We start from the raw sequence: 17,112 nt of genomic DNA, 5'->3' as shown, positions 1-17,112 counted from the left end.
AGCAGCGCCTCTCTGCTTCTGGGCTTGTGCCAGGGGTGATGAGGAGGATGAGCAGGAGGACCCTTGGGTCTGCTGGCTGTGCCAGTGAAGGGTGTCCGGGGTCACTGTCCTGGCAGCCTCACACCTGGCACCGGGCAGGGACACACATGCCAGCGCCCTGAGTGTGCCCAGGGTGCCACCGAGGGCAGGGACAAACACACACACACCTGAGGAAGGAGTGCTGATAGGAGCAGGGGCACCCCAGCAGAGTCCGACAGCAGCACAGGCTGAGTTTGGCTTCTCCTGACCCAGGTAGAGGCTGAGAGCTCCAGATTTGATTTTTTTTTTTTTTCCTGGCTTTAAACAGCCTCCAGAAAATCTTGCTCAGATAGATTTAAAGACTTACAACATTCAGAAGTCTGCAGCCCTGTGGACCTCAAGTTGTTTCCCTGCAAAAGTAACCCAAGCCTGAGGACTGAGTACCTTGGATAGCGAGGACTCTGCACGGCTTTTACAGTCCTGGCTTTGTGTGTTTGGACAGCTGAGGTCGGTGAGTTCTGAAAAGTGGGCATGAACCTTAAAACTGTCCTTGGCAGGAAAACAGGTGGGATTAGGTGAATTGGAGGGAGTCTCTCGATGTGATGAGGAAAAATGATTTGCCAGGTTTTCTTTAAACAGCTCGGTTTCCAGTAGGAGACCAGATATTGGGATTTCTACTCGGGTTTTCCACCAGTTTCTATGGTCTCATCATGATGGGGGTGGGAAGTGAGATCCAGAAAATCCAGTAGTGGAATTGAGGTGGTTTGCTGTGAGCTGGAAAGGCACAGCTGGTGAGGACTTGGGAAAGAAAATAGTGAATGAACTGCTGAAAGCTTTGTAATTCATCATTGGACAGGGATTCCTGTAATGGACACAGAAGCTAACTCTGATTTGTTTGGATTGCTGGCACTTACATAACGATCAGGGAGCTTCAGGATACTAATTCAGGCTTAACCCTCAGAGCAGTGACCTGGGAAGGCATTTTAATGGCACGATAACCAATTTAGAGGGTGGGAGTGTGTAATCACATCAGCACGCTGAGGTATCTGGGCACTGCACGGGCGAGGCCGTGTTATCTCTGGCTCCAAAGAAGTTTGGTATTTGCATGACTTAACTCTGGATGTGTAGAGGGGCCTTAATTCCATTATGTGCTTTAGAAGGTTATGGGAGGATTTCGGGTTTTTGTAGTACAGCCGTGGTAAGCAGCAGTTCAGCATCAGCCGTGTTTTGTACAGGTATTCATCAGGAGCTGGGGTTGGATCACTTTGTGTCTTTTCAGGTAATTTGGCTTGGAGTCAGAGTTATCCCTAGTGAAACCTGGAGGGCTGTGGGCATTTCTGAAGAGGTAAAAAAAAAAGGAATGGGCTGCCATGAGGCACAACATGTTTGGAGGGAACAGCAAAACAATTTCCTTTCAAAAACAATAACATATGCACTTCTATGTAGACGTGGTGTATACATCAGAGGACAATTCAATGGGAATAATTTCACTTGTAATTTGCTTCAAGATCAATACCATAACTTAAATAAGCTGCTAAAGGTACAAACACGGTAGAATCACTTTCTCTATGTGGGTGGGTGGCTTACCTATTTTAATGTTGCCTTTTTTTTTTTTTAAGACGGAAATAGAGATTTTATATTTATCATATCAGATGAAATTGAAATCTAAATATTTACATCTTTTCACTGGATCTGAGGTTGAGCACCAGCTGTAGGCGTTGCCAAGCTGTTTAAGTTGTCTCCTCCACAGAGCAGGTTGATTTCTCCAGGCTGGTGGAGAGATGGCGCCTCGTGTTTCTGGCTCTTTATTTTCCAGCCACAGTCTCTGCATCTGGAAATCCTTCCCTCTGTGGGCTCTGTGACCCGGCCTCACGTTCAGAGGCTGCTCCAGCCCAAACACGCTGCAGCTAAACATGTGTTGTCTCCAGCAGAATGCAGAGTAAGCGGCAAGCTGTGAAACTGGAGGGGGAGTTTGGGATAGGAGGATGTAAATAACTCGGAGATACTCGGTGGAAAAGAGCAGGAGGGGGAGGAAGGCCTCCTGCTTGCTTTTTCTCTGCCATCCCCTCTCCTCAGTAACATTCTCCGTGCTCTTCACAAGCAAAGGTGGAGGATCTGTCTTAAACAAGGGTCAAACCAGGAGCAGACATAGGAAATGTTGCAGGCACAGTTCAGCAGAAGAGACACTAAAATTCCTGAGTTTTCTGTCTCTGGTTTTGTTTTGCTTGCCTTGTTTCCCTGTTAATTTCCTGAGCAGGCTGATCCACCGAAGTGAACTGATGGAGAACACGTAGCCTGTTTTGTTCTCCTCTTGTTTTTAAGGATCATTTATCCAGACTCACGGGACTCTTTGTTTGTCTAACCTGTCTCTGGATTGTAAAACATTTTTCTGTCTCTTAACTTCAACAACAGTAAACATCTTCCATCAAATATCCTCAAAAAGTGTTTAGTCTGGGCACAACTGTTTCTATTGGGACTAAAACAATTTAAATGTTGTCTTTTGCTTCTGTTTAATGCCTTAAAGAAGTTTTCCAAAAGGGGCACCTTTATCTAACTATGCTGCCACTGTGAGAAGAAAGAGCATATTTGGACAAGCCTACTTGAAGGATTAAACTTTTCCATTCAGCTTCTGTGTGTTGCCCTGGCTTCTCAGTTTTCATTTATCCTTTTCTTTAGAACAGGGAGAGATGGTTTGACTTGGTGGGGCACTTGGGTACCTTTAGGTCAGATCTTCTGCATCGTGTCTGCCAAACATCTGGGCAGAGAGGATGGAGAGGACAGAGCTTTCTGTCCTCCTGCCTGTGCCTTCATACAGGTGCCCTGCCCCGGCAGAAAAAGGAGCTTGACATAAAGGGGAGATTTATTTCACTGTCTAATGGAGCATCTGTATTATCAAAGGCAGATATGTCAGAGCACTTTCCCCCTCCCTGCTCTGTCTTTTGTTGTCTGAATGTCATTTTGCTGATAGAACTTGTGTTGTGTTCCTTGTTATCAAAGCAGAACAGGGGGGGAAAAAAAGAGGTGATGGCTTTGTCTTAAACGTTGTTACCAAAATCATCAGCTAAACGATGTCGAGTGAGGATTTTAATTCCTGGTTTAAAGACTGAGTATGATTTGTCTTTCAGACCTCCCATTCTTCCTAAATCAAGTTTATGGTAGCAGCAGCCCTGAGTGTCAGCTTCTGATTATAAACAGATTTGGAGCCACTAAAAAACTCCTTGAAATCAGTTTGACAACTGTTTGAGAACCACCTTTTTAATATTCTCAGCAAGTTCCCTGCTGAGGTCTCTTGCAGCAGCCTTGTAGATCTTGTAGATGTTAGTCTTTCCTGCATATTTTATTTTAACTTGCTCGTAAGCTTCCTAGGAGAATGCACATGGATAAGCTTTTCCAAGCTTTTTAAAAATTCATTTTTGCATGGAAACCTGGGCTCGGCGAGATGAGAGCTGAGTGGAAACTGGTTGTGCTGTTCTTGGGGGGTGCAGCTCCTCGGTGCTCAGAGCACCTTTGCTTTTCTTTGGGTTTTCTTGAGGCTAAATCCCAATTTCTCCCCGCAGTTTCTGGCTCCAGGAGCATCTCTGGACCTGCAGGGGGATGGAGGGTGCAGCAAATCCATCAGCACAGGAGACAGTGGGACAGGCTGGGGGCTCTCAGCGTGCACAGGCTCAGCTGGGACAAGGGAGATTGGCTGGTGCTGGTTTTTATTCCTGCAGCCCCTGGTGTGAACCACCAGGCTCAGAAAACCTGAGCATTTCCTAAGGGAGCATCACTCCAGGCCTGTGCTGCGTGCCCAGGGCTCTGCACTGCAGGGATCAAGGGGATATTCCATCTGGAGGTGGGAAAAACCAGCCCTGGCAGCCTTTTTTGCTTCGAGGCTGGCAGCAGGAGCAGAGTCAGGGACAAATTTCCATTTGACTCAGCCCTTGTTGAGATGGTGACACCCTTGAGTCACATTAAAAAGGAGACCTTGTAGCTGAATTGGCACATCAAAGAGCAGGTGTTTGCTGGGGGTTTTTGGGGGGTTTGTCCTTGTTTAGAAAATTAGTTTCCCAGTTCCTTGAGATGGGATGGAATTGATTCATGGTGTTGCTGATGTCCTGGGTTAAAAATAACAGGAAAACCTGATTCAGGTGGACTGCTGGAAGTTAGCTGTCAAGATAACCTGCTTGAAATAGTTGTAAAGGCCTAAAAAACAAAATAAAATAATAAAAAAGATGAGTGCCCAGTAGCCAGATGGTTGGAAGAGAACACCCCACGATCAATGAGGCAATATGTAAATATTTTCGATCATTACCACAGTACTGCTGTGTTGACATTGAAATTCAGAGTGTTATTCTGTGGGACTCCTCATTGATCAGCAGATGAGCTCTGATAAAACAGAGGATGAAAGCACAATACTGAGCATTATTATGGGCTGTGGATTTCATTGACTAGGACAGGCTTCCATCAAGGGCTAGGAATGGATTTCAGAGCCTCTTTAAGCACGTTACTGAGCCACTGTGTTCCTTCCCTGGCTGTCAGCTACCAATTAAATGGTGTTTTATTTCTTGAGCTGCTTTATTTAAGGTGAAATACTGCATAATTGACTAATTTTTCTGTGCTAATTGCTACATTTGTCTGGGAAGGGGCAAGGTGGAAGCTGACATCAAGTTCTTTATTTGAAATATACCTGGCTAGAAATGACTGGAAAATAATATCAATCAAACAGCTGAATTAAAACTTTTTTTCTCCCCAAAAAAAGATTCTCCTGAAACCTGTTTGTGGAGACCCTGTCTGGCTGAGTCACTTAGAAACCTTCACGGGGTGATAGCATTCACATGAATAAAACATGAAGTGCCTTTGGCATACATAGGTGCTGAACCCACCCAGAGGATTTTTTATTTTTTTTCTTAAAGAGAAAAAAAAAATCCTGTCGGTTTTACTGCTCTCAAAGGGGAGTTGGAAGCTTGACACTAAATAGAGCCTTTTGAAAGCTGCTTTTTAAGATCTGCACAGCCCAAAGCCATCCCAGGGCCCAGCAGGAGCTGCTGCTGGTGGTTCCTGAGATCCCCCAGATCCCGCCCTGGAGGCAGCAGGGAGGTTTGGGAAGGTGATGTGCGTGGGGAGCAGGTTGCCAGCTTTGTGTGATTTTAAATGTCACTCTTTCCTGTTTTACATAGACTGGTCTGAGGTTCCTAAAAATCTTTTAAGGGTGTATATATAGCGTAGGGTTTGGGGGTTTTTAAATTTTTTTTTCCTCACTGTTGATCAGAGCAATGGATTATAACACTTCCCATTTCATATAAAGGAATAAAGACTTTTAGGAAAGGATTAATGGCTTGTAAGGAAGGAGGGAGAGGACTCTTGGCAAATGAAAAAGCTCATTATAGCTACGGCAAGGTCCAGAGCCCAGGCAGCTTCTGGAAGCATTTTGCTGTTTGTTTTTCCTCCCTTTCACTTGGGTCTGGCTGCTTGCAGTGCAGCCAGGACCTTGTGCTCCTTTGGGAATGTAACCCCGGGGCACTCGGAGGGTCCAGATGCTGCAAACATCAGAGAGGGAAAAATGGTCTCGGTGCCTTTCCAAGCTGCTCGTATTTTCCAGTTAACTGCTGCATTTCTCTTGCATGTTGATTACTTTCCTGGCACGTCCCGGAGCCTGTTCCTCCGATTAGAGTTCTTCAGGATTTTGAATTTATTTCCCTGCGGTTTGTTGATTTTTAGTTGCTCACTTATATCCCCTTTAGGGTGGCTGGTAGGAGAACAGAAACAACCATTTCTGAGGATAAAGGGCTCTGGCCACTCTCTGTGGTCTGAAACTGATGCTCCCAAACCATGGGCATGTGGTGTTTGACCATGGGCATGTGGTGTTTGACCACAGCTGACACTTGGTAAGGCTTAAAATTTATTCCTGCAGATTGGGCAAGGGCAGGAGGCAGAGCTAGACCAGCTGTGCTGGTCATGAGGAACAGTTCTGCTGCTTCATTTCTCCCTGCCAGACCGTGCTGTGGGTGCCTCTGCCTTTGCAGAAGCCTTTTTATTGCCTGTGCTTGGCAGGGCTCTGTTGCCCGAGGCTGGTGAGTTGTGGTTTGGGGCTGTCACCAGGTGTGTTTGTGCAGGTGATGGTGAGGTGGGAGCTCTGCCTGTCCCACCAGTACAAACTGATTGAGTGGTGGCACCAATGGTGCCTCCTGGAAGGACTGGAAAGTGAAGTGCAGCGCATCAGTTCAGCAGAGAAGCCTTCAGAAGCCAGCAGAAAGCATCTTCTAATTAATTAATCATCCTCCATGGAAAGGTAAATGCCAGTTCTGTTAGTGCAATGTGCTGTTTTCAACATGGGTGCTAAAAACGAGCCGTGTGGCACCTCTGCCTCTTTGCCAAAGATATTTACATGTGAATCTGTCTATTAATAGCTCTGGTCTGCTTTCCTGTGCCTCGGGGGCTGCTGAGCTGTTGTGCTGCTCCAGAACCAAACGTGGGCTTTGATTCGGGTCTGGGCTGCTCCAATTCCCTGGAAAGATCCTTCTCAGAAAGCCTTTTGAGGAAGGAGAGGGAGTTCAAATCACCCATAATAAAAATGTTGTTGCTGCCTTTTGGGAGTTCTTGCATTAACTCACATCTCTGTGTGTTTTTGTTGCGGTGCTTTTTCCTGGTGGTTTGGACAAATGTGCCCCTTGTTTAACAATGCTGAATCCTCCCACACTTCGGGAATTTAATTTGAAAGTAGAAGCAGTTTTAACTGTGTCCTTGGTTTCCATTTAGCACAGAATGTTTCTGAAATGCAGACAGGGTTAATGATTATGGAAGAGGATGAAAACCTGACAATTTTTTAAGTTTAAATTTTGCCTTGGTAATCTGTTCTCACACCTAAAAATAAGTAAATTAAGAATAGCATCAGCAAGGCCTCTGCAAACTGCAGTGAGTTTAAAAAGTGATGACTTGGGAATACAGTCAAGGTGAATTGTTTATGATTATTCCAGAAAAAAAGTTTCATAAATGTCATAATGTCCTAGGCTACATTAATTATCTATTACTTTTAGTGTTTGCTGCAGAGAAAATGCTGGTGTTTCTGTTTTCCCAGAGGCAATACTTTCAGTTTCTCTTGTGCAGAAATGTTTTTGCTTTTAATCACTTTTGATTGCAGTACCATTAACAAGTGTGCAGAGAACTCAGTTCTTCTGTTTGGAACAACTGCTACAGACTTACTGTCACTGAAAAGAAGAACTTTTGTCACCCTTCCCTAATCCACAACACGGGAAAAAAATCCCACAACAGAACATAAAAGAATAAAGGAGGTAGGAAGATTGATTTTTCTTAGCTGGAGGAGGCTTTGTTGCTGCCCTTCCAGGTTTGCAGGTACCCTGGGGGGCTCTGAGCTTGGCCTCACCCAACCTCACCTTTGGAGTCCTGTGTCCAGGCCCTGCTCATCCTGAGAGCTGCTCCCTGCTCAGCAAAGCCAGACAGAGAGAGCAGGGCCCTCCTCTAACTCAATTTTTTACAATTTATTTACCAAAGTGTGGGTTTCCTGGGTGGTTCCTTTGGAAGGATGGTGTCTGGCATATCTAGCACCTAGAGAGGCTGGTTTTGCTTGTGGAAAATGGGGACAGAATGGATGTGGACAAATCCCAATGTGCTTGAGGAATGAATTATTGTATAACCTGTAAAAATTGGTAGGGCTCGATCAGACTGGACGTGTTTGAGTTAAAAACTGCATAGTTAAAATGACTCCTTTTGGAAGAGAAAGGTAATGTGAGGGTTCTTGTTTACTTGCAAATCATAATGGCAGAATGGCTAAAAGGACTAATGGAATACTTGCTTTCATGAAAAGGCATTTACAATTCAAAGGCAAAGCAAGATTAAAATGATATATTTAAATATATTTCCATCATACAGATTTGAATAGTTGCTTTAGAGAGAAACTCCTTTGGGCTTTGTATGATCATATTGTATATAACAGTAGGGGATGAAACACTTTACATTTTCTTTTATGAAAAAAATTTTTATTTAAATAATTCCTTAGGAATTCAGTGGGTTAATTCTGACCCAAAGCACACACACAAAATACTGGCAAAGGTATAAAATCATTGCATATTTTTTCTTCAGTTATAAAGAGGACGTAATTTTAAAAGTAGTCGTGATTTTCAGTGTTAATTTTGTTGTGAGCCTGAAGAATTAATTTTATTTATCTTCTGGTCTTGACTGTATTAACGTTGGCAAGATCAATAGTCAATGAAAGAAAAGAAAACGAAGATTCAATTTCAGATAAATTCTGGTTGGATCTTAAACCACAGGGCCACAGACTGGACTTGTGGTTTCCAGTTCTGACAGATGCAATCTAAAAGTTGCATCACAGAAGGTTTTGAGATAGGATAAGCAACTTAGTGCACAACACTTTCAACATCATTATTATTATTATTATTATTATTATTATTATTATTGTCACCCGGCCTGGGAAAGCAGAAGTGCCATTTGGGCTCTATGTGTCTGGCTCAGCTGTGAATCAGCAAATGACGTTAATAAGCATTTGTGGACTAAATATATTTTTAAGCTGTCTGGCTGCTTGCTCTTGGTGAGATTTCTGAGATTAATGGTCCTGAAACGTTACTCGCATTTGCTCTTCCTCCAGGATGGATCTGACCTGTGCAAGCACTATTATATTTTTTAAATTGCTGTGCAAGAAGTTTCAAGAGTGATCAGTTATTGGGGTTTTTTTTAAGCTGTTGGCAAGACATAAATTTATGTTAACTGAAGCAGTGTTTTCAGCTCAAGGTATTGATGGTTTTTCCAGTGATTTCAGGTTCTTCAGGGGAGGGGACAGAGTGTATTGATGTTTTATTTATTTTTTGTGTAACACTTTGGTAGCAGGTGCTGGTGTTAAAGCTTGGATCCGTGTCCAAGTCAAGGAGATGTGCTTTTATTTGGTTGTAGACCCAGATTTGCTCGTTCCAGTGCAAAACACAGCTCCTGCTGCTGGGCAGGAGAACTGGGAAGGACAACTGTGCCCTGCCTGAGCTGAAAGGGAAAGGGATATTTCTGCTGATGGGGAGTTCAGCGAGATAGAGGCAATTTTAATGTAAGCATGTGAGGTTTGGGGGTGCACAGGTGACCAGTGGGATGTACCTTCCCTCCTCCAGCACCCTGTTAGAGCAGTGCTGTGAGAGCCCTGGCTCTGCTCTGGCTGCTGCTTGGAGGACAGAGAAACAAGGACAAGCCAAGACATTAAAGAAGACCTAAAAGAACCTGAGTGTACTTGGGGAGATCATCAGCAGAGAGAGGAGTGGAGAGCACAGGTGTGTGCCCTAAAGTGCCACCCAGCCGCTTTAAAAGCAGCATTAAAACCGGGTTGCAGTGATTGGATAAAGATGAGCCTGCCCAAGGAATCCCTTAGAAAGGCAACGGGGCTGTTTGGAATGATGAGCAAAACAATAACTTGCTCTGCAGGCAGCATTACAGGTTCCTTCTGCCCTCAGCCCTCCTGACAAAAATCAGCCTTGGGGGAGAGCAGGTGGCTGCAATAGGAATGTAAACGGAGTGCTTTGGCTTTCCCGACCTGGATCTGCCCTCCTGGGTGCTGCTGCTTCACCAGCCCTGTCTTTGTTCCCTGTAGGAGCTGCTTTCTCTTGGCTTCTCCAGGTGTGGAAGGATTTGTGGGGATTACGAGGGCAGCTCCAGCTCTGCTTCCACCCTCAAATGTGGGATCCTGTCCCAGCTCTGGGGGCTCCCTGGAGGGATCTGTGATGTGCTGGGTTTGTCTGTGGTGATGTCTCCTCCCTGGAAGTCACCGAGCTCTGAGTTTAGAAGAGAAATGCTTTCAGGGGAAGTGCTGTACAGGGGGAGCACGTGAGAGTGGTCAGTGCAATGCCTGTGTTTTTTCTTCTCTCTTTTTTTTTTTTCCTTCTTAATTTCCATGAGTTAGAGATGCCGATGACTCATGGTTTGGAACACACTTTAAATCCCCGAGGTGCTCATTGCCGCCTACTATCACGTATTGAATTTCTGACATACCGGAGGGATGTCTGCAGAGAAACTCTGATGTGCAATTATAAAATGTTGTAGCTTTATGTTGTTTGCATAGGAGCCATTAGCATGGTGTAACTGGAAAAAATAATGCAGCTTTATTCTTGCTCTTGATTTCCCATGGGCACGGCAGTTCAGCAACTGTGTTCTGTCTTTTTTCTAGGATGTTGACACATGTGGACCAACAGTGACATCCTTTATCAGCAATGCTGTCTTTGCTCCCTCCTGCATTCAGAAGCATCTAGAGAGATTTTTTGCAGAAGGTAGGTTCTGACATTTCAGCTGGATGCCTGTTCTTTTTCTTCTGGCTTGGGAAAAAAAAAAACATTTGGATGTTACTAGGGGGAATGGTAATTTATCTGAGGGATACTAACTCGCTGCTGGTTAACCTTAGCTTGGGTTCCACTTGAATAAATGCTTGGGGAAGATGTGATAAAATGGAGGCCAGAGAATGGCTGCAGGAGCTCTTTGAGAAGGGCTTGGCAGTCACAGGACATGGTTGGCTTAAATTGCATAGATGTGTCCATTGGTAATAAAATTCCTTGGAAAAAAAGCTCACACTCCTTGCCTTTATCTGCTTAGCCAGCATCCTTGTCTGTTCAAAATCTTTCAAATAAATAAATTAAAAGGCAAAATGGCTGCACATTTATGTGCAATTAATATAATTTTTAATTTAAATCTTGTGTGTGTTTTTTTTCCTCAAAAGCCATCTTAACCTTGTTGATTTTATCTGTATTGAAATAAACAGTAGTACAGCCTCATTTAGTACCATCAAATTGTAGTTTCTCTGTCCTCTGAACTTTAAATTTGTCACCAGGTGTAGTTTTTTTGTCCTTTGAACTTGAAATTCGTTTTTACCTTGCCAATAGGGTTGAGATGCAGAACTTCCCAATAAGCAGTGTGGAAGGGGAAGCAGTTACCCATGGTGGCTTTTAAACAAATAAAAGTGAAGGATTGTGTTTTCTGTGAATGTCTGTACCTGCTGCTGTCTTTGGCTGTAACCTTTGGAGTGTTGCTTGGGGGTTCACTGTGTGTCCAGCTCCATCCAAACCTCTCGTGTGAATTCTAGAAATGTATCTCATAGTGTGAGCTCTCACTACAAAATTGGCACCTGGAGTTTTTTGGTAGACAGGGTGTCAGCCTTTAGCTGCCTGCACAGTTCTGCATCTTCTTATTTTCCTCCAGTACATTGCTCAGCACATAAGGTTTTTGTTTTTTTCCTGTATCAGAAATGGTCTTTTTCACTCCACCAAATGTTTCTGTGGGGTGATACTAAAACTTAACAATTGTCAGGTTTTGCTTCAAGAGCAACGAATTGCTGGGAAGAAGAGAAAGAATAAATGAGTTTGGATCAGAGACTGTTCACTTACCAGACTGAAATATGTTTTCAGTCTCTGGGTTTATACCTCAGGGTCACAGCAGTTGCACTGAGACTGCAGTGACATCTGTATTAACATGCAATATCTTTATCAGACATGGTTGAAAACTAGGGGTTATTTGAATACCTTAATTGTCTCCTGTCAGGAAATTGGCTCCCAGTGAATTCATTGCCATTCTCCAGGTCGATTTCCTTCCTGAAGTCTCTCTTTGGGATTAGCAGAGCCCAGTGCCAGGCTGGGTAGGCTGCTCCCAGGGCTGTGTCTTGTCCCTCTGTGGAATACCTGATTTCCTCAGGACAGAGCCTGGCAGCTCCTGCCTGCCCACTGCAGCTCCAGAGGAGCTGTGGCAGGGTCTCTCTGGGACCAAAAGCTGCCAGCAGCAGCTTTAAGAGAGGAGTTTATGCTCTGAGAGGCATTAATTGCCATGTGAGTTTGTGCTGCTGTGCTGAGGGGGAACATCTGTATCCCAAGAGCTTTGCCTCCTGTTTTAGGTCACACACTCCCCCACAGGCCGTTGTAGAGGGAGCATTTTTCTCTGAATTAGCAGTAACAGCAGAGAAGAAATGCAATCCTTGGCAGAGCTTAGGGTTTGCTTTGCCCCAAGGCTGAGGCTCCGTTCATTGCGCTTGCCTGAAGGATTTTACAGGGCTGATGAGGTGCCCAAGTGGTCATTAATTCTCTGGGTAGGTGAGGGGAAATTGCCTCCAGAGCGGTGTTCACAGGAAAATGAATCCCTGCTCTTGCGTCACCAGAGAGGAGTAACGTCTGTGAGTCGGCAGGTGGGGAATGTAAGGAGAGAAATGGGTTTTAAACCTTGTCAGGGAATGCAGCCCTCATGGAGACAAAAAGCTGAACCACCATGTCCAGGAAAAGGAAACATCCCCCTCTGTTCTGCCAGCATTGCTGTGCAGCCCTTTGTTTTATCCAAACTGCTGGATAGAATGAAAACGTTGGGAGATTGCTCACTTGCAAGTCATCCTTGGCAGTATTTTGCACAGAACTATTTCAAAATCTAGGGAAGTGTCCTCAATCCCTGCTGTGAGCCCAAGGGACGAGTGTGTGGACGTGAGCCGTGTGTGCTGGTGATGCTGGGAGCTGTGGGACCAGGGCAGGGAGCCAGGGGGGAATGCGGTGTGATGAGGAGATGGAGGGGGTTGATGTGGGATGGGGCTGGACCTGCTGCTCTGTCCCTCAGCATTCTCTCTTGCAGCTGTCCAGAGGCACTGTGCTGCCTTTTCGTGCTGCCAGTTGCAGCAGCCTGGATGGGGGGATGAGTGTTTTCTGTCTGTAAGAAGAGGCAGAAGCTGACATTGGGCAGGAGGATAATAAGAGGGGAAGGTAGATGAGGCTGGATCCAAGAGTGCCTGAGAAGTTGTGAGGCAGGCTGGGGACAGGGCACTTGTGCACTGGGGAAGTGATGTCCTCTCCAAGCGATTTGTAACGTCACTGGAGGAATGTCTTGTGTCCTGGCAAAAGGAAGCACAGCTTTGCTTTGCAGTTGCCTCCTTCTAATGTCCTTCCAGCACTCCCTGCCTTGCCTGCAGCACCTGTCCCTGTGCCTGTGCCATGCTGGGCTGTGATTTTCCACCCCTGGCTGTGTGATGTGACCAGCTTTTCTCCTTCCAGAGCCTTGTGTCCTTTTATATGGACACAAATTGGGCCTGAACCTTACTTTTTCTGCACCTTGTACTTACCAGGGGATTTAGCGTGGGACCCGTGACATGAGAATTGAGCCCCTTGTAAGGGGTCAATTTGTGGAAACCAACTAAATGTGGAGGAACCTGCCTTCACAATCCTTCACCTGGATTGAAAAACTCACTGTTAAAGAGTTAGATCAATTCCAGATTTCAAAGGAATCTTCCTATAAAGCTGCTTTTGTACTGGCAAGGAGAGAACCCTGTTTGTCAGCATAATGGGGCAGCACAATTCCCCTGTGTCAGTGTGTAAAGGTTGTGGGTTAGTGTGGCAGGCAGGGAGCTGCTGAGAGGTGAGGAAAGGGGAATGGGATCTTGTAAAGGTGGGAGAGAGTTACAGGTAAACCCATTTACACCTGACAGGACACAGGTGTTTGGAAAGGTACAGAAGGACCCCTTTTCAAAAAGAAGTGATCTGCAGAGTCTCCTGCATAATCTGGCACTGTGAAATTTCTCATGGAAAGGAGTGAGTTTTTGTTTTGGTAGTTTTCCTCCTTTTACAATAGAAACACAAGACACGAGGAACTGTTTGGACATATGTCTTTAACTGGGAGGAAAGGGCTGTGATGCTGCTGTGGTTGTAACCACAAACTAACTGACAGTTTCCTGCTGCAAGTAACTTTCTATAGATCTAAACCTCCTTCATTTGTGTTTGTTTTTCTGTGCTGGTTAAATATCTGAAGGAAGATTCTGTTGCCGCTAGACTTCTATTTTTTGACAAAGTCTTTGTTATAATTTTGGGGGATGGTGGCATGAAGAGAGATCATTACAGCACTGATACAAACTTAGGTGGAGTCCAATAATTGTCTGTATTTTACAATCTGGTTTAATGTAGAAATGAAGAAGTAAAGCCATTAAATGTGTGTCAGACTGGTTTTGCAGTTACATTTGCATGTGCAAAGCCCTGTTGATTTCTGAGGAGAAAAGATGTCATCATGTGAACCTGCCTGTGTGGATGAGACACTTCATCTGATATTTCCATGGCATCATTACTGGCTTCCTAATTCTCCTGCCTCCTTCCCACCCTTCTCCCCTGTGATGTGTTAAATATCACAGCTGCAAAAACGAGGGCACGTTTTTTCCCCTGCTGTTCCCATTCCAGCTGGAAAACTTGGACAGAACCTTCCCTTGTGGTTTGTGATACTGTAAATAAAGGCTTGGGAGGTCACACGTTTTTCATCTCCAGTTATTTTGATTCCAGCGCTGGAATGGGAGAGGAGGAGGGAGGAGAGGAATAAAAATAAAAACAAAAACAAAACCTCAAACTGTTGTAGCTTATTGTGGGAAAGAGAGCTCATTAATGCAAAGGGGAAGCAATTGGAAAAAAGGCCTTTGCAGAGAGGACTTAGTCTTTGACTGAAGCTGCGACTTGGATAATTAGGGTCAAAGATTTCAAAGGAATCTTCCTATAAAGCTTTGAAATAAAAGTTATCTACAAAGCAGAGGCCCTGAACACCAGTGCCTGTGATCTGGGGCTGTTGCTGGGCAGTTGCTGTCTGCCTTAAAAGGTGCATCAGCCTGACTCTATAGACGTGTGGGTGAGTAATTTTTCCTGTGTCCCTCTGCATATGGTTACTCATACTCTTAAATGTCAGTTAAGCGGGCTTTAAAGTATGGAGTTGAGAAATTGTGGTTGTAGGTCTTGCTGGCTGTGGTCAGGTGAGCTGTTCACATCCTGGACAGTACCCCATGGGCTGGGGCATGGGGGTGGTAAACCTGTTTGCACGTTTTTCTCAAGATTAATGTGCAGTTCAGCCTTTTGAAAATCCCCGCAGAATCGTGGCTGTTCACAGCTGGTGTGTCACATCTGCAGGCCTGGGCTCCTCAGCTGTGTCCCTTTTCATGTTGGTGTTTGGGGCTTTGCATACTCACAGAAAACACTGTTTAGGCTTAACGTTCTTGTTTTTTTCCTCTTTTGATATTTGTATAATCATGTTTTGGATTTACTAAGAAATGAGCTCAGGACAAGGTCCACTGGGCTTTACTACTTGGTGCTGATGTGCTGAGTGTGATGAATATTGGCTCAGAGAGGAGAGACTAACACTTACTGGCAACTGTGTCCCTCACTTTTTGTGGAGTTCTGAAGAGACCTTTTCCTGGTAATGATTTTTTCTGTTGGCTTTTTTAATCCAAACAGGATACAAAATGTGAATATCATTTGTCACTGCAGAACTCGTGTTGTACCTTGACACTACAGAAGTATTTCATTTTCCATAAACTGTTATATTTATAATGTACAGCAGGAACAAAAGAGGAACATTCCACCTCTAGATGTTAATCTCTGCACCGGGTAGTCTTTTGATTCAGTAACTTTTCTTCCTTGATCTTCTTTTGTGGGTTTTTTTTTTCTTTAATAGGCACAGGACATATGGACATAAAAAATAATGGCCCAATTTCACCCCTGCTGTAGCTCATTGACGTCATTAAAGCTACAGCAGGGATGACTTGGCCCAGATTCTTTAAAAATAAGACCTGATGAAGAACCCCTCCTGGAAAAAGCTTTGTGGAGAAGGTTGTCCTGAGTACAGCATCGAGCAGATGCTCAACTCACCCTGACATTCATTAGCATTTCCCTTGATGCCGTTCCAGGGAGACGCTGGGCCCTTCCTGGAGGGGACAGAGGGCTGCAGATGTGTTCCAGATACACTTTTTACCGTGGCATAATAGTGTGATGGGAAGGGGCAATTAATGGAGTGAGAGAAGGGCACTTAAGGCAAAGGCAGGTCTGGGTGGAAACCTCCCTTTCCTGGAAGTTGTGTCTGTGCCTGAGGACTGGGCTTGGCACATGGTGAGACAGAAGATGGAAATGTAGAATTATCTGGGGAAAAACTGTTGCCCCGAGCAGGTTTTTAGGAAGGTGGTTTTGAGTGTGTTTTGTATTTTTGTACTTTTTTCCTCACATCCTGTGCAACGTCTGGGTATTTCCACACAAGGATCAGCCATCTGAATGTGGCAGTTCCTGGCATAAAGGAGCACTGCAACGTTCAGTATCTCAAGGTGCAGTATCTAAGGTGCAGCTGCTTTCTCTTCCCTCCTTATAACTGGGCAAAGAACTAGAAATTCTAAGTCATGTAGATCAAAAAAGGCAACATGGATCATAGCGAAAATAGGAGTTATGACCTGAAGCGCTGAGTCTGAATTAAGTTGAAAAACGTGCTTTTAGATCTGAACACGCTGCAAACAGAAAGGTGAAAATGTGAAAGGTTCTCAAGAGCTGTTGACTGCTTTCTGTTTACTAAAATAGTGGTGGTGATTTGTGGACGGTGACTCCGAAAATCTTCACGCCAGTGTACAAAGTGTTTTGCTCACTGTTATTTATAACTGCAGGAGGAGACACCCTTTAGAGAGCAGTCAGAGCCCCAAAGCTGTATCTGAGGTAGGTGATTGCCTGATCACTTTTTGTACAGCCAGCATTCATTACCCAGGGTATCTTTAATTTAACTGAATCCTTGGTGCTTATAACTCTGTCTGGCCAAGACAGGTTCTCTTGCAGTGAGTCCAAGAAATCAGATAGTTCTTTTTCCGATGCCAGACTCTTCTGGTCCACTGAATATAACTGCAAGAACACATAGTTCCCAGGGAGGAAAATGCTTACTGTGTTTTTGGTGACAGCTGAAGCTAACTTGGGGGAGGGCAAGATGGAGCAAATGGCACTTGTCTGCTTATGAGAGCATGTTCGTTTTAAGGGAATTGGAGTTGGAAAGTTTTTTGCAGTGAAAAGCCAGAAGAGTGTCAAAGTGACATTGACTAGTATAAATAGTGAAGGGAGAATTAAATCTTTAAAATACATTCAGTCCTTTGATTAGTCATCCACAACTCTGTTGGTAAGACAGGGAAAGAAATCTGGGCTTAACCTGATAAATGTCCTTCTAACAGTGGAAAAAGTAAAAAAAACCCAAGAATTTAATTCATGATATCCAGAGAGGCCATGCAGCAGCTGGCAGCAGATTGCTAAGGAAGAGTATTAATCCTAGAGGAAACAGGAAAAGGTAACTGAAAACTCCGCAGCCTTAAGGACTTTTGGAAGT

The 17,112-nt window shown here is 44.5% G+C and overlaps 1 protein-coding gene across 7 annotated transcripts in view; it reads left to right on the top strand.

Annotated features, from left to right (window-relative positions):
* Window positions 1–17,112, top strand: part of PITPNM2 (phosphatidylinositol transfer protein membrane associated 2) — a 122,677-nt gene that overhangs the window by 2,592 nt on the left and 102,973 nt on the right. For 6 of the 7 annotated variants that reach the window (XM_066331718.1, XM_066331722.1, XM_066331721.1 and 3 more), the window contains exons 1-2: window positions 6,197–6,289; window positions 10,175–10,274. The gene's annotated coding sequence lies outside the window, so the exon portion shown is untranslated. Of the gene's footprint in view, window positions 1–6,196; window positions 6,290–10,174; window positions 10,275–17,112 lie in introns of those variants that run through there. The other variant, XM_066331717.1, reaches the window with a different exon arrangement.

This window comes from Sylvia atricapilla, chromosome 17, assembly GCF_009819655.1.
Source record: "Sylvia atricapilla isolate bSylAtr1 chromosome 17, bSylAtr1.pri, whole genome shotgun sequence".
Lineage (NCBI taxonomy): Eukaryota > Metazoa > Chordata > Aves > Passeriformes > Sylviidae > Sylvia > Sylvia atricapilla.
This window is presented reverse-complemented; position numbering and strand designations above follow the sequence as displayed.